The sequence below is a fragment of the Sus scrofa genome, chromosome 15 (genome assembly GCF_054392235.1).
Source record: "Sus scrofa isolate SSC_HxYL_T2T_F1_AM1 chromosome 15, Sscrofa_HxYL_maternal_Yorkshire_Landrace_v2.0, whole genome shotgun sequence".
In the NCBI taxonomy this organism is placed as follows: domain Eukaryota; kingdom Metazoa; phylum Chordata; class Mammalia; order Artiodactyla; family Suidae; genus Sus; species Sus scrofa.
In genome coordinates, this window is record NC_139397.1 from 102,223,006 (window position 1) to 102,241,835 (window position 18,830).

The 18,830-nt window shown below is 34.8% G+C and overlaps 1 protein-coding gene and 1 long non-coding RNA gene across 12 annotated transcripts in view; one reads left to right on the forward strand and one right to left on the reverse strand.

The window, feature by feature from the left end:
* The window catches only part of PDE1A (phosphodiesterase 1A), a 347,596-nt gene that overhangs the window by 249,584 nt on the left and 79,182 nt on the right, over positions 1-18,830 (reverse strand). The window lies entirely within an intron of this gene.
* On the forward strand, positions 4,248-16,862 carry LOC146396028 (uncharacterized). The gene is made up of 2 exons (XR_014829888.1): positions 4,248-7,247; positions 13,950-16,862. It is a non-coding gene; the product is annotated as an uncharacterized LOC146396028 (long non-coding RNA).

The following is an 18,830-nucleotide window of genomic DNA, read 5'->3' on the forward strand; positions in this document are numbered from 1 at the left end:
TAACCCATACTTGGCTGGAGTCGAAGATACCATTTCAACTGATAGAAGCCCCTGTGAGGCTGGCCAGAGCTACAAAAGTTAGAAAAACAGAAATTGCTCAATTCCATCAGTGACACTGTACCCATATATCTGTACCCAAATTAGGCTTTCTAACTAAGAGGGGATACTGCAAAAGATATGGAAAACACACATACACATTTTTTTTTTAAAGTTTCCTAAATGCCCTGGGAACCTAAGGTTTTTACATTTACAATCAAATTTTAATTTACGAAAATAAAAAGAAAGAAAAGTAGGTATAAGAGAGAAGTTGTGAACAACTGAAAATAAACGATGTTAAAATTGTTTTACTTGGAAGACTTAGACTCACACTGCAGGAACTCTTGTTCAAGTTACAGATAAGGAAAATCTTCATATTTTAATACAAAGTATTTTGGAGACATTCCTGTATGTGAATCACTAATAAAATTTCTACTCAATCAGTAATGTCATGAGATTCAGGCCAGAGGTTTGTTATATAATAAAATACAGCATCTCAGATCATGATTACAATGTTTTAAAAATATACATGTAATAAAAGGGGAAGAAAATAGAAACACATGCTTTAGTTGAAGGATCCATAAAAATAAGGATCAAATGTCACAGAGAGGGATATGATCTATATGGTTGCAATCTGTAGCCCTTAGCACCCTCCCAGTATAACTACAGGTACAAAAAAAACCTTTTTATTTTCTTCCCAGAGGAAAGACAAGGAGAAGAGAATTAAAACAAAAACGAAAACCCAACACCGATTATATTAAGCAGTTCTCCCCCCCCCCTTTTAAAAAGGTTTTATTAAAGTATAGTTGATTTACAATGTTGTGATAATTTCTGCTGTATATCAAAGTGATTCAGTTATACATGTATATACATCCATTCTCTTTGAGGTTTTTTTCCCACATAGATTATCACAGAATATTGGGTAGAGTTTTCTGTGCTATACTGTAGGTCCCTGTTGGCCAGTCATTCCATATCTCAGAGTGCACATGCCAATCCCAAACCTCCAGTCCATCCCTCCTCCCCAGCCTATCCCCTCTGGTAACCATTAGTCAGACAGTGAAAGACAAACATCATATGATATCACTTACAAGTGGAATCTAAAAAAAGGATACAAATGAACTTATTTGCAGAACAGAAACAGACTCACAGACTTTGAAAACAAGCTTATGGTTATACTGAGAAGTTCTAAGCCACACCAGGAAATGGAATCAGTCTGAGAAAGCATTGAATCAAAAATAAAATCAATGGGTTTAAGTCCTAGCTCTATTAGGAATATGCTTGGCCATTATAGGAAAATTTCTTATCTGAGCTCCAACTTATATAAATAAAAAAAATTTATAATATTAAATTCTATATTCCCTTCTAGTTTTAATGGTACCAATGTACTATTTCTATATATGATTAATCTAATTCTTGCAAAGGAACTAGCAAGATGGTACCTGATACTCAAAAACAAAAACATATTCATTGTGCAATTATAAGTAAGGAAAAAAACTTTGTATTACATATTTATGTAGATATATATTTGTATAATGACATCAAAATCAATGTTCCCTTCACCATCAGTAAGTGTTCAATCATAAATTGACATGTGTGCCATACTACAGTTAAATCTGGAGACCATCTATATGCAAACTAATATGTAGACCTTTGGGGTAGATTCTTCATGATACATGCTTGCTTTGTATATGTAAAAGCATAATACACAAGTCTTCTGGAAGGATTTTTGCATTTATGGGTGGCATTCAATCTTGGTATTCATGGTTTATCTATATCACTATTAATTGAGCATAAATAACCCTGGTGAACAACCCAAGTGAAAAAAATAAATACCCCTGGTGAACAACCCAACTTTAAAAAATTAACTTCCAGATTGTTTACTTTTGATTTAGAAGAGTAAGATGATCTCTTCATTAACATGACAAATACTAATAAACATCTAGCCAAGGTTCAAATGACAAGCATGTATACAATGCAACTTAAGGCACATTGTATACAATGTAACTTGAGGCATAAAGTTTTGATAATCACCTGAAGAATCTGAAAGCTGTTACATTAATTACAGGAAATCCATTAACATATTTGTTTCTGTTAGGCTTACGGACTTTTTGCTCTGAAGTTATTAAGGTAGAATGCTTAGATTTCTGCTTATATCAAGCACTGTATTTTTAAATTCAATCTTAAAACTGAGCCATAGAAGATATCTGTAAGTTAAATAGTCACTTGGCACAAATAAAATTATGTAGTTTTCTTTCTTTCTTTCTTTTTTTTTTTTTAGGGCCACACCCGTGGCATATGGACGTTCCCAGGCTAGGGGTGGAATCAGAGCTACAGCTGCAGCCTAGACCACAGCCACAGCAACTCCAGATCCAAGCCGCATCTGTGACCTACACCACAGCTCATGGCAACACCGGATCCTTAACCCACTGAGCAAGGCCAGGGATTGAACCCGCAACCTCATGGTTCCTAGTCAGATTCGTTTCCACTGAGCCACTAAGGGAACTCCAAAATTATGTACTTCTTAAATTCTTCATTGACTTTTTCTCAAAGAGCATTCAGACTTAATACTGGAAAGAAAGGTTTGCTTTATTAACTTATTCAGCTTTAATGTAATATTCAATATGGTGAAAGAATCTCATGATTGTTGCTTAAATTACAAAAATACAGTCCTTAAATTAGCACAACTAATTTACTATGTAAAATACTAAAATTTATTATATAAATAAATTGGCTAAATCTCCCATAAAATAAATATAATTTATTTTAAATAGTTTTTTCTGAGGGTGGGGAGGGTCAGAAATTATGTTTATATTTTTCCCATTACAGAAAACTCTTTTTCAGTATGACTATGCCTAACACTTTCACCCACCCCTAGCAGACAAACACACACACACACACAACTTCCCCAACTCAGCACTGTTACATACTGTCATAATAGGTGCTCATAAATATTTTTTAAAGAAATTTGTTAAAACCCTCAGCAAGGATATCTATCATAACCAATTCATTCTAATGAAAACATGGATCAATTTCCATGACTTTCCCAGTCAAGTATATAGTAAGTGTGTTGTGGTATTTTAGGTTTAGCTTCTTTGAATATGATGTTTTACATTTTCTTGGCTTTTGTTAACAAAATTGTGATGGTCTCTTCTCTGGCTCTGTTTATAATATACAAGTGCTAAAAAGCATGTGGTGATAGAAAAATCCTATGTATTATACCAGCCCAAAACCTGAAAAATCAATGTATTTACTGGTTACCTCTTTACCACATAAATCTAGTCAAACATCATTCTGAGAAAAAGTGTATATTCTTTCTTGTTCCAAGACAATTAAATTAAACACAATGTTACTATTCATATGTTTAAGAATGTTTTAAATTAAGTGGATAAGAGGGAAAGAAATACAAGAAAGAAAGGATTGGATGGCATTTTAGGTTTTCTCATTATATACATAGGATACAATTTTAAATTTAAAAAAAACTTCTTATTTCACTCTTGCCTCCCCACCTTCCACCGTGTTAGAGCTAGTCTAGCCCTGTGTATGATTTGCATGTCTCCTATCCCTAAACTCCAGTTCAGTTCAGTAGTTCTCAGTCGTTTTTGTTTTTGTTTTTTTTGACATATCATTCAAGAAAGATGAAACACACATGTGACACTCTCAGAAAAGTACTATAGCCTCTGGAATGGATTAGCATGAGATCCCACTGTGTAGCACTGAGAACTATGTCTAGTCACTTATGATGGAGCACGATAATATGAGAAAAAAGAATGTATACATGTATGTGTAACTTGGTCACCATGCTGTACACTAGAAAAAAAAATAATGTATTGAGGACATATATATAAAAAAAGAAAAGTACTTAAATCTTGATAAAACCAAGAAAAGTAGTAGTCAGTGTAGTCATTGCCATAATTTTCATTTGATGTTAAATAATTAACTGTTGAGTATCAATAAATTGGAACACCACTTGGTCAACTCTATCACGGAAAAAATGGCAGGGTGGCAATAATTCCTGATGGACTAAAGTCTGCTGCTGTACCACTGGGAGAAAAAAAAAATACTGCATGTAAGTGGATGGGAGCTGCATAATTTTAGAGACAACTTTAATCTGATTTATCTTTTCAAGGAGAGTCATTCACAGCCTTCAGCATTTTATCCATTCCTTTTTTTTTTTCCTCCTTTTTTTTTTCCCCTCCTTTTTTATTTTTTAGGGCCACACCCACAGAAGCTTCCAGCCTAGGGGCCAACTTAGAGCTACAGCTGCTGACCTACGCCACAGCCGCAGCAAAGAAGGATCTGAGTGGCGTCTGCGACCTATACCACAGTTCATTGCCATGCTGGATCCCTGACCTACTGAGCAAGGATACTAGTTGGATCTGTTTCCACTTCTCCACAACGGGAATGTCTATCCATTCTTTAAAAAAAAAAATTCCTGCTACAGGTTTCACAGCTGATTATGACACTAGTTGATAGGTGGTAGACCTGGGACTTAAACCCAGATGCCTCATTCTGAGCCCTTGTTTTTAACCCTGAGTAAGTTGCCACCTTGGCAGACACTCTTCCCTCTGAGTGGCACGTGGGCTCTTTCTGGGACAGCCATCACATTCTAAGGAGAAAGAGAAAAGCAACCAACCCTTCCAACAAGTGTCTGTTCTTCTCCTAATCCTCTATTCAACATCATTGCATGGCCCATCATGTTCCTAATACTTTTAAGAGCCAGCCCAAGAAATGGCCTACTGATATCAAGGTGAAATAGCCACTGAATACGTTCTACTAAGATCTGAATGGAACCTCTGTTTCATTATAAAGAGCCCTGAACTAATTTCAAGGAGCATATATTTAAATCCCAATTCTAGCAGTGATTTTCACTTCAATTCCCTGAACATCTGTTTCCTTACCAGGCAAACTAAGATGCCAGGCTGGATGACCTCTAAAATCTTTTCCAGTTCTAAATTTTGGTGACTCTACCGCTGACGCTATGATAAGAAGTCAAGTTATTTAAACTTAGTGTCCAAGCAAGAAGAAACTCTGTAATCATTGTTAGCTTTTCTTTCTTTTAAACCACAAGGTCATGCATACCACCAGGATACTTTTCACCCCCAACGTTGCAGAATTAAAGATATATAACACACTACCATTTGAATGTGAAAATAAACTGTCATATCTTTTTTGGGAGGGGCTGCTCCTGTGGCATATGGAAATCCCAGGCTACAGGTCAAATAAGAGCTGCAGCTGCCACCCAAAGCCACAGCCACAGTGATGGAGGATCCCAGCCACATCTGTGACCTACACCACAGCTCGAGGCAACTCTGGATTCTTAACCCACTGAGTGAAGTGAGGGATTTAACCCACATCCTCATGAATACTAGTTGAGTTCTTAACTGCTAAGCCACAATGGGAACTCCATATCTTTATTTTTTCAATTAGGCAGTTTTCTTTTTCTTCTATAGCCTCAACAGGGAGCTACCCTCACTAGAATGTAAGCTCCAGAAGGACAAGGGCTAGTGTCTGTTGTACACACTGTGATGATATATGAGGCACTCAGACACTCAATGGTTATTTATTGCATGAATGAACACAAAGCGCTAATTAATGCTATTTCATCTTGTATATTATTTTTCTAAAAATTTAGTCATAGCTGGTAAATGTTCAGTTTTTTATATTTCCTCCAATGCACTATTTTTCTTTCCAGAGGTATCTGAGTTTATAAACAGGTGGGCTTCTATGACGTGCAGTGGCAGGAAAAATGTAGCCTCAAACTCAAATCAGCAGGTCCCTGCTCTGTGTTCTCTGGAATCTGCAACAATGTCCCTTATCTGTCGGTCACGTGGCTACTTCAGACATCTACTGTCAAAATCCATGACTGGCCTATTCAGCTGGCTGTTTGGGAACTATGTTCATCTTGTTCTAAGTGAGCCCTATCTCAGCTATCACTGGTGCTGTCAGACTCTCTAAATCTCAGTTACATCTGTAAGGAAGCAAAATTTGTGACCACAAAATGTGTCTCTTTGGCATGAGGATTATTTTAGGCTGATTATTTTTAAGAAATAGATGACTTAGAAAATGGTTCACTTTTTACCTCCCTAACTGCCTAAAAGGATTTAGATAAAGGGCCTGATCCAGGAAGAGCACCATTACCATAGATATCTATGAAGAATATGGGCTAGGGGTGGTAGGGGGACCTCCTTGGCCTGGAGACTAAAGCCCCCTCTGTGTCCCATTATTTCTGCCTGGCATACCAAACACTTGTTTCTCCATCTCCATGTGAATTGCCTTCTTCCCCTTTGATGTCCTAAACTACCCTGGCTCTCCTTCTCTCAGATGGCATAAAGCCATCTTATATAATTGCTTAACTTCTCCATGGGTCTCGTTTTTCTTATAGGACACTGTGCATGTGTAATCAATTTTGACTTTCACCTATTAATCTGTCTCATTTCAATTTAATTCTTAGACCTGTCAGAAGAACCTAAAAAGGGTTGAGGGAAATTTTTTCCTTCCCCTACACATCCTCCACGTGAATCTCTCTGCCAGGCTATTAACACTTTGACTTCTGTGTGGTATCCCCTAACCCTTTGCTATGGGCATGGCAGGCTTATGGCAGATATACTGGCCCATCTCAGCTGACTTCTGAATTCCTCACTTCAAGCAGAATGTCCTGAGCTCTCAATCCCACACAAGCTCTGAGGAATACTTGGGATTGACCACACCATCCAACCATTTATATTCAGTTGTAGTCTACTCACTAAGTCACTGGAAAACTCCTGTACTTTAAGATTTCACTTTCAACCAAATGTGTTCCCTACCCTGGGATTTCATTTCAGGGGTAAAAGATCAAAATACTTTGACCATTTGCACAAAACACCTTCTATCAGAGTCCCCTTTTCTATTCTTTACCAGGACAGAAAAGGTATGCTTACCTTGTCTCATATAGCAGAAAATCTTTCGTATCTCTTTGAGTTCTCCATAGTTTATAATAAATTCAATGTTCAATCTATAAGCCTGGATCATGTATATTACGTAAAGTTTTAGGAAGTTAGGAAACACTTTTTGAAAAAAAGTCTGGCTTTCAGGACTATTGTCTTACTGAGCACTCAAAGGTTCCATTTGAGTATTCAAAGTTGGCCTTCTCATTGTCTTTCAGCTCTGATAACATTAACCCCACTCCCCATACTACATGAAGCAGATGGATGTCTCTGGCTGACTGGCAGAAGGTAAGATCACATTCATCAAAAAGAAAAAGAAAAGTACATTGCTCTCATTATTTTAGGAAGCTTTCTTATTCATTCACTTCAGCGGTTGCATAGTGAGAAGCTGTACCACAATATTAACATCCTCTCTTATCTGGCCCTTATCTACCTAGACTTCCATCTCAAAACACTGACCCTTTGACTCAGTGCTTACTAGCCTACATGGCATTTCGTTCCTTGAATACTCCGCACTCTTTCCTGCCTTTTCTCCAGGTAATGCTAAAATGTCCCTCTGACTAAAATGCTCTTGCTCCTGCTCATTGCTCATAGGCAGCTACAGTTTCATCTCCTCATGGAGGTGACTCCTCTGACAACCCCTCTGAATTTGACAGACCTTGAGCACTCTTTGTTTCCTTTATAGCAAGTATCATAATTCATATTCACCAGTTCATCTGTTCAATGAATGAATATGTTCATTCTGCAGTATGAAATAAACCAAGGAAAAGATCAGAACATCTAATGATAAACGTAGTCAAGTTACACTGAAAATGTGTTTGTTCTCGCATGTGTCTGTAAGAATCTAAAAATAGACTCTCGCTGATCTCTTGCAATGCTTCAAAACATTTTCTAATAACTACATATGTGTTTCATCTTAAAATACTTGTCATTACACTTTTTCAAATCAGGTATTCAGCCTACCTGGGAATAAATATAATGAGAATATTAAAACTGATAATACAACTAAAAATCACTTTGGAAATGGTTCTCAGTTTGACTCTGTTTTCTTCCTTAGAGGCAAAAAGCACATTCTACCTAGTTAATAGATTTAAACTAGGTTTTTTGGTCTTATTTGTCAGACAAAGTTTGTTGGCCATGTATTCACTAAAAATACATCAGAATTATTTTCTAAAATTAATTAATAAGGAAGACCAGATTTATAGCTTCAAGTGGCAAGGAAAATCTGTTCCCCAAATTAGCTAACTCTTCAGCCAGGTATGAGAGTTAAGCCTTTCCACTTCACAAAGTAGAAGAAATTCCTCTTTGTCACTGAAGTGTAGAAGCAGGTCAGTTAAAGTTTGACTGGCTTTACTTAGCATTCCCACAAGTTCTGACAGCCTTTACTGCTGGAAGTCAAACAACTTCCTTTGAGTAAGTGTGACATTCTGTGAAAATACCAACAACAACAAAGAAAATCATTTAAAAAATATTCTCCTAGCTAAACACCCACCTACTGCACAATGTGTATCAAGTAATATTAAATCTATTATAAAAGGAAGTGGCCTTAACATAGACAGTAGTTAAATAAACATTACAAAAAGAGACCTCCTTAATATAAAATTCCCTATGAGTCAGAGGACTAAGAAAGAGAGGGTTGAACAGGGGTTTGAAAGATGAATAGATATTTAGAAAGTAGGCTAAGAGTAAGGGCAAGCAGTGGATTTCATCAACCCTAAGCACCAGGCAACAAAATATGTTTTTGAAGGGCACATTTGTGACTGAAGCAGTGTGGAGTGGTTCCTATCACAATAGTCTACAGAATCACAGAGGCTCACACCATCACCTAAGAAGAGTGGTTGCAATTAGGAAAATAATCAATGTAATATCACAGTTTAAAAGCATATGATGCAAAGGTTAACATTACTCCCTAAACACACCAAAAATGTTCTGATCTGCAATTCTTCAGCCTACGGAAGTTGTCCAAAGGTAGATGAATACTGAGACTTGTTCAGTTTCTCTACAGATCTGAATTCATCACTAAATCATTAACTTAGCTTCAGTACTGAGTCATCATTACCAGTTTTCCTCCATGTTTTAAGCTTGGTTTCAATATGACTTTAAATCCAATTAGCAGTTAAAAAAAAAAAAATCTGTCTTAAGCTTCTATCTTGAGTAACTGCGTGGAGCTACCATCAAGAAATGAATTGAATCAATGTCAGTAAATGGAAAATTCCCAAATGCTAACCTACTGACTCTATGAACTTATAGAATTAGACAGTAAGAAAGATAATCATGACTCACACTGACTTTGAATGGAAGCAGCCACTCAGTTGGCCAAGCGTTTAATAGTACGTGTGGTAGGTTCTACACAAATAACTCAAAGGTAAAGAAATAGTTCACTTACCCCTATTACCTTTAAAATAAATGTGAGTTATTAATAGGGAGAATAACTATAGACCACATATGTTTGTACCCTTATATCCATTCACTTCTCAAAAACCCACTTTTTTCTCTACTTCCGCTGACTTTGCCCCTACATGTCCATTGAAATGGTCATTCCTTGCCAATCTCATCTTTGGAATTACTATCTTATTTTTCATAACAGTACCTGATTCCTGTTAATTGTTCCATGACATGTTATAGTTACCATAATTTATTTGTACATTCACTTAATTAAACTCTAAATATAAATACATAAAAAATTTTAACTGATCATTACACATTTTCCCAAGCCCAACACCAAACCCATTTTCTAGTGCACTGTCTGACATAAGGCCTAATACCTGACAGAATATTGGAAACCAAGTCTATCTTAGAAATTCTGCATCTTTTTTTTTAAACATTATGAACTTATATCCTGCTCTACTGCCTGGAAAATCAGTCTTTCCTCATCTATTCTTTTCTCCATCTCATCCAATGGAAAGTATGGGAGCAAGAGAGTTGACATGTATTTATCAGTCATTCACTATACAGAATACCTTCTATGCGCAATTTCAGTTAATTCTACATAACACACCCAGAAAGTAGATTCTCTTACTTTCAAGGCACACTGAAGAAAGCCAGAGTTGAGAAAAATTATATAAGTTACCAAAGGCTATACATCTTATAATTTACAGTAATAGGACTCGAATCCAGTTCTATCTGATGCCAATATCTTTATTCTTACCAATACTACCTCCTCATGAGCACATTAGAATGTTTTAACAGCAGCCTTAAAGAAAAAGTTGTCTTGGTTTACTACCACATCTTGAAAAATATAATTTCTGATCATTTGAATTAATTACAACCCTAGCAACAATTCAGGCTTGATTTCAGAGATGCATTAGTTTAGTTTGGGTCATTTTCACAATATAAACTTCACACAAGCATTGATAAACAAGCCAAAGAGGGAAAAAAAAGCAAAGGAAAAGTAGAAGATTAACTATGGAGTTTTAAGGTCTAAGTTTTACTATTTGCTTGCTCTATAATCTTTACTGAACAAAAGTGATAAACTAACTTTTAGTCAAAAAAATCACTGAGAAGCTCCAGGAAAAAAATCAAGTCAGATTAAATATATAAATGAAGTTGTGGTTCTATACCCAATATATAGAATGGCTCTGCAATGCTGAAGTGTATGTCTGCAATGCAATCCTCTCTTTAAAATCATGCTCACAAGCAACCCAAATCACTAAAAAGTTAATTAGAATTCCCTACCCTCTCTCAAAATCATATCATTATATACTTAACCTTCACAAAAAAAAAAGGTTGGATGGGTTCCATTCACAGATTCCATAAAGTTCAGAGTTGCCTTTGAGGTTACCTACCTACTACATTCCACTACAAGGATAATATAGACAATTGTTGCCATTCAGTAAGCCCATACTATGGGCCAGGTACCTCAAAATATTCCGTAAACACTATTACATTGAATTCTCCTGAAAACAACCTGGGATAGGATTTAGTATCTATTTTAGAGATAGCTAATATTGCACAACTGGGATTGGCCAAACAAAAGTTTGAGCTCAGGACTCCTATTTTCCATTGCCCATATATTTAACTGCTAGTGCCTCCCACCATTGGGGCCATTTAATCTGAGTCACTTTGATTCCCTTTCTCTGCTCTGCAGAGTCATTCTGTATTTTTATATGCACCCTCTTCTTTTGCTCCTGTTTCATTAACATTTCTCATTTCTAATGATGAGTCCTAAGTATCATTATTAATTGATTTTAACCTTAAAACTGTGGAGGTTGTGAACTCACTTTTCTTGGTTGTTCAACAAATACAGAACATTGCTGTTGTTCTGAATGTACACATTGTTTCAATAGAGGAGCTTATGGACATCTATTTTTTGGCCTTGAGGTAATGAGTTATTTGATATAAACAGAATCATAGACCTCTGGAATCTGAAGAGAGTGTCACAGTCAATTATTCACCCTCCCAACCTTTGCAGAATTCCTCTTGCTTTTCCTCTCAGAAAGGCCTGCTCCCAAGTGACCCTGAGCTGGAGGAAGTGAACCTACTGTTCCCTTGATCTCCATCCCCAATGACCTCTCATAACATGAGAACTTTTTCTTGTTGAGTGCTACTTGTATTTCAAGATAGAGTTTTTATACTAACTTCTTCACTTGGCATTACAATCAAAGAAACAACAATCTGTTCCAACAACAAAGAGAAAACCATGTTAGGTTTACAGAAAAGCAGTATTTAGTCTCCAGTGTAGCTGTGGATCATGGACATTGAAAAATAAATTTTGATTTTAGGTAAATTTTTGCCTTTTATACAATAATAAAAATACTATTATTGTCTTTAAAACTAATATAGTGGCTTTCCCATTGTGGCTCAGCAAAAATGGACCCAACTAGTATCCATGAGGATGCAGGTTAGATCCCTGGCCTCACTCAGTGGGTTAAGAATCCAGCGTAGGTCACAGACGTGGCTGGGATCTGATGTTGCTATGGTTGTGGTATATAGGCCAGCAACTGATTCAACCCCTGGCCTGGGAATTTCCATATGCTGCAGGTGGGGCACTAAAAAAACAAAACAAAATAAAATAACATGGCTTAATTTCACTTGCCAGTGTGAGAAAGGATGTATCAGGCGTCAGGGTAGCAATGACTATTAAAACACAAGCCCTTTCCTTAAAGAGTTCAAATTTAAAAGGAAAAAAAATCCACTTTTAAAAGTAATTTCAATACAATTCAATAAGAGTATTCATAAAATAAATAAAAGGGAAAAAGGGAGAGAAACAAAAACTCATAAAGGAATTTATTATGTTTTAGCAAAGTTTAGCCAATCTGTAGAAGTTCAGCAGGAGAGAACTGTTTTACTAGGAAGATAAAATGGAGAACGACAGTCAAAAGAAAGTATAAAACAACAAAGAAGCATGAAATACCATAGTTTTCAGGAACTGGCAGGTATGCTATGACTGAGGGTAAAAGTGTATGGGAGAGTGGCAGGAAATACAGCTGGAAAATAAGACAGATGCCAAATTGTATGTGCCATATAGGAAGCTTAGACTATATCCAGCAAGCAATGGGTAGTGACTGGTAGGCTGCAGTCAAGGAAATGGCACCGTCAGCTTTACAGTTTTAGGTTTTGCTGATCAAAATATAAAAGACATTTTTGAGAGGAACAAGTCCAGGTGCAGGGATATCAGTAGAAAGTCTTTTAGAGGAATCTAGATGAGAAATAATAGTGACATGAAGTACGTAAGGCAAAGGTATTAATTGGAAAAGAAAGAACCTATTCAAGATACTAACAGGTATAAAGCATAAGACTTAATGAATAATTTGGTATACTGAATGAGAAAGAAAAAAAATTTTAATGCAAAATTTTCCCTGGTTTATTATCTGGTTGAGTATCTGTAAAAAGAATAATAATGAAATAAAAAGAAAAAAGTATGATCAAAATTTCATTGATGGAGCATAATTAGTTTGCAATACCAAAGGATAGTCCAAACGAAGATGTTTCATGGGCCATTAGATATTTAAGTTACATGGAGAGAGGGAAGAAGTCAGTTATAAAGATAAAAGGTGTATGTGGAAAGTGAAATTATTGCCATGTAAATATAAATTATTAATATGGATGGTACTTCTCAGAGAACTTGTAAATTAGAGGAGTGAAGATCCAAGAACAAAATCCTGGCAATTGAAGAGATAGAGGAGGGGGAATCTAGCAGAGGGTCAGGGAGGAAAGTTTGTCCTACAACAAGAGCAGAGAGAATGTCAAGTAAGAGAAAGGTGTCAGTGGTACCAAATGTGCAGGATGATTAAAAAGAAAAAAAAAGAATGTATATATATGTGTGTGTGTGTATGTGTGTGTGTGTGTGTGTGTGACTGGATCACTTTGCTGTACAGTGGAAAACTGACAGAACACTGTAAATCAACTATAATGGAAAAAATAATAATGATTTAAAAATAAAAATAAAATAAAATTTAAAAAATTAAAAAGTTTAAAAAAAAACTAACAAAATACTTCTATTAGAGTTATCAATATGGAAGCCATTGGTGGCCTTAAAGAAAGCAATTTCTGTGCTGGAACAATCACAAGTTTAGCAAGATGAAAGTTCTTAAAACAAACCATGGAGGTTAGGGAATTTTTCTGATTAGGTATATCCAACTCACTTCATTTAATGCTGTGTATGGAAATAAACATGAAAGGAAGATATGGGCTAACTACAAATATATGGGGTCACAAAAAAGAAGAGCATCTGATTATCTGTTTTCAGAACAGCACTTCGAGGAAGTTTTTTTGTTTTTTTCTTCTTCCCTACTTTAATGCCTTGATTTAAAATTTCCAAGGAATGTCTTCTTTGGGGAAGACATGCCGGAACTTAATAGAGATGTGAATCCAAGAAAAGATCATAACAAAGTTGCTCTGACTATACTTCTTTAGCTTGGTATTGACTTGCGTAGCTTTTTTTGAGCAGCTGTGGGTATCTTATATATAGAAAGAGTGACATTGTGCTGGCCTTAGGCATATTATTTAAGTATTCAGTTTGTTCTTATGTCTCTTTCACTTTTCTTTCAGGGTTCATTCACTTCCAGGATCCCAGTGCTCCCATTTTGATTTCTCAATCCTCATGACTTGAACTGCATCAATCATCTGGAGACAATATTCTACTTGTTTTCTTCTCATACTGATTTCTATAAAAACTTAACTATTTTGCATTTTACTGTTTCAAAATGATACTGTGAGTCAGATTACCTGGCAAAGAAATTAAATCTGCTAATGTATTAGCATATTACAAATACTTGCTATTAAGTTCTGGGATATGATTATCAAGAACTCTAAAGTTAAATAATTATTACAGGTTGATTAAATGCTATTTAGCTATAGATGCCTTTAAATTTTACACATAGTTAGCTACCCATTCTTCCTAACTATATGCAGGCATTATATATTCCCATTCAATTCTAATAAATGTTTGTTTCTTCACTCATGCAAAAGAAAAATGAATTCTTGATATATTTTATACATCATTTAAAAAATAGTTCAAGTGAAAATATGGCTCTTTAGGGAAATGAATTAACAGTATCTAAAATAGAAGGCATACTCTCAATATGATAAAATTTGATTTTTTCAAATTAACCAAATGACCTATTATCCCAATACTACTTCTTTAAAATATTATTTATGTTCTCCTTTAGTTTAAAATGCCACTTTAATTTTCATGTTTATTTGGCCCATTCTCTTTTCTATTCTGTTGATTTTTGTGCACCAGTATCACACTGATCTAGTTAATGTAGCTTTTGGTTATGTTTAAACATTGTGTAATAGCAGCTCTCCTTTAGTTTTTCTCCTCCCCACATTTTTCTTCCCACTACACATGTATGGCATTCTTCTACAAAAAAGTATTCTTCTATGTTATCATTTTGTCAACTATTAAAAAAGTTCCTATTGACTTGAACCAAGGATTTTTAAGAGTATCAAGAGCCAGATTTCTCATGATTAGAAAAGGGAACTCCACATTTGAGAAAGAGGAATACTAGAATATATCCTATGGTGTTGCATAGAAGTTGGAGGCACTGGCATGAACTATAGGTAATAAATATAATATATATAATTCTAGCTATGTCCACTGAGAAGGCTGAGAAGCAATGAGACATCCATCTATAGAGAGAGAATAAGAAATAGAGTAAAATATAAACAATTGTTCCTAGAGTTCCTTGCACTATTCCTGCAACTTTTCTTTAACTTTAAAATCTTATTACAATGAAAATAATTTTTAAGTTTGTTACAACTTTAATTTTTAAATTTTACTGAAATCTTATACATTGAAAAATCAATGTACAATCGACCTTCATAATTTATAATTTAGCATTTTCAACTTTTGTATCTTACAACAAATTTCACAAAATTTGCCAAATCAAACGTGATATCATTTTTCAGAAGCAAGGTTAACTTTAAGAGAATGACAACTATGTATTATTTATGTTCACAACTATTTAAAGACAAAATGATCACTAATAAGTAAAATGATCCTGCATTGCTGCAGTTGCAGCACAGGCTGCAACTGTGGTGTGGGTTCAATTCTTGACCCAGGAACTTCCACATGACAATAATAAATAAATAAAATGAGTCATCTACAACCCTGGCTGAATTATAAGCCCAACCAAAATGTTCTCCCTTCACAAAGGTTTCCCTTAGGTCTTAAAGTAGAAATAATCTTCTAACTCTTAGCTTATATAGTATTGTTTCTCTAGCTTTCCAGGGACATATAAAAGCTTCTGCCTTGGGTAATAATTACTTAAATGCATATTATCTCTGACAAGAGACTAAATAACAGTAAATAAAATGAGTAAAATTTCCATTTGCTTAAAATCTTCTATGACTCTCAGATGCCAAGATGGTTAAAGTCTTTAAAACTATATCTATCTATCTATCTATCTATCTATCTATCTATCTATCTATCTATCTATAATATATACAATGTTACATTTAAGTTTCATATATATTATATATTATAGCTATATCTCTCAAAATCCTCCTACTCACCACACTCTACTTAGACATATATTTTGGGTCTTAGCCATACTGAATTACTTTCAGTTCACCTAGATCATCATTTCTCTCTCCAGAAATTTAGTTTTCTAAGTTCTTCAGCTTAGAATATACATCCTTCAAAACCTTCCCCCAGACATTTCCTGCTCACTATTCAACCCTCAGTGTGGATATTTCTTGCTTCTTCCCTGAGAACCAACTCTGATACAGACATCCTTTCTCTGGCTGTTGAGTCTTCTACTTCCGCCTCTAAGAGATCTACAGCAAAATTGCAGTATCTTTTTACTTTGGTTCACATGAACTAGAACCTTCCTGTCCAATTTTGATGTTGAGGAAATAACATCTTTTTGTTCCATACATCTCTTTACCACCACCTTGTATAAAATAAGTTTGCAATGACTAAATATACATCTATACCATACAGAATGCTACCTATGAATTTTGAGTATGGGGAGAAATCTCTCTCTGTTTCCTAGTTCTGTCCACTGAAAGGCCTGCAAGCAAAGGCAATTCAGTAGAAATGAGCATACTTAGCATAAAGAGCTTAGCTTCTATACATCATTCTCTACTAAAAGAAGTTTATCTATCTACCTGTTATGTAATTACACACACATGAATGCGTAGGTAATTATACAATTATATTTTCCTAGAGATTTTCTTCAGTACTTAATTTAGTACCCTTATTCTCCTTTTTGAATAGAATAAGGAAGAAAGCGTGGAAAAGACAGCTAACCCTTTGGGGTTTGGTATGCTAAAACAATCCTGTGATATGCAAGTTAAACTTGGCATACTGTGAATCTGGTCCAAAAAAATTGTTTTTATTGGCTGAGGAAAGTGGAATTTTAGACTATGTTGGGCCATACTCTACTTGTGTTTGGAAATGTATAATGTGATGTATGAGCATTCAGTGCGATTAAATGAGTTTATGTATGCTAAAAAGTGATTGATTGTACTTTTCTCAGCACTTAAGGCTTAATGTACACAAAAAGCAATGGAGTTTAACTTCTTAAGACCATCTACTGAATATATAGAAATATAAATATTTGCAAAGGACAAAGAGAAAATATAAAGGAACTTCCTCCTGATTATAAATATTAAGATCTCAACAGGGTTGATAGAACGGCCGAAAGTTAGTTTTTTATTGGTATAAAAACAACAGTAAAACAAATCACTTAGAGTAAATAGTTTATGCCTTGAGCTATCTTCTCAAAATAAACATTCCATTTCCCATCTGACATAGAATCAAATGACACTGTTTTGCTTCTAAACAAGATTATTTTTTCTAGGTTCCATGAATGCTGGTGATTCCCTTCAGGAGAGTTGAAACGTATAAATATTGTTTTAGGGAGCAGATCTGAGACTTTAAAGGAAAATATGCCAATAAAAATCAAATCAACTTCAACATGAAAGCTATACAAAAGAGGAAAATCTATAGTATAAGAATATATTTCAACCATTCAGGCAATTTTAAGAGACAAAATATTTAATGCCAATACTTTCATCAGTTTGTGCTTAGGGCAATAACAATTTAAACATTTCCTGTTTCATTCCTGCCCAATTTTGTTGTTTTTTCCATTATTGCAGCTAAAAAATACTTGAGCTGTTTTAAAGATTAGTGTGTTGGCATAAAATCACTCATGCCTCCTAAGAGTATTTTCTTTAACCCTCAATCATGACTTAATATTTTAAAATTTTTGCTATGGTCAAGGGCCTTTAACATCAAAACAAAATTTCAACAAACCTTATTAGGCAATTAGCTATGATAGAAATGATACCATGCTGGGACATGAATATTCAATATTTATCACTATCTAAAATGCTAATGTGCAAGATAAAAGTACAAGTGTGATCCTACTTAAAATGCTAATACACAAGATAAAAGTACAAGGGTGTTTTTCAATTCATTTCAGTTTAAATGGTGGTCAGGGCATCATGTTTACATCATCTCAGTTTTTATTATTATATGCATATTTTAAATTTAATAGAATAAGTTAATTAAAAAGTAAAACAGTTAGCAATGGTTTCTCAAGAAAATTTTATTGTATTTTTTAAATGCTTACTAGACGAAAAGCATGTAAAGGTACCCAGCCTCCTACCTGGAAGAGATCATAGACCACTCTGCTCTGTTAGTACAGCCATACCAGTGAACTGAAAACTCATAAGGTTCAGTTAATACAGGACAAAGATAATTTTATCTCAGTCATTGTTCACATAAAAGCACACTGTTTATTACAAATAAAATCAGGTCAGAGGATGAAGAGAAATATTATTGACATTCCTTTTTTGGTTGGGAGTGGTTACTACAACATACCTCATCTAAGACTAATAATTCTCTGTCTCAAAGGTCAGATTTAAGAACTGACAACCAATGTCCATCTACTATGAAGAAAAGAATAATTATTCAGGTGGACAAATTGCTTTGTACATGGAAATGGAAGGAGAAAAGTATAATTAACAAGTTCACTAGTTTTGTTGTTTGCTTATTAACTGACCTACATCACACATGTGAACCATTAAGTTCAAATGATTAAATATTTGCATAAATAGCCTTGTACACCTTTAAATGACAACTTCTTTGATATAAAGGGTATCAAATTTCTGAAATGACCTACTGTGGTTAGCATCCCAGCTCTTCCTCTAATGAGGTGTGTGATCTTTGGAAAGTTATTTTTTAAATTTGTTTCAATTTCCTTATCTGCAAAGAAGGGATAATAGTTATGACCACTTCATGGGATTTTTGTGTGTTTTTTTTTAAATAAGACAATACATACACATGGTAAATCTACAAAATGTTTTGATTTTAATTTTAATCTGTACATAAAATGTTAGAATTATAATGTGATTAGTTTCAGAAGGACAACCATGGGGAAAATGTTTACCTTGAGGATTTTCCTGATATGTCACAGT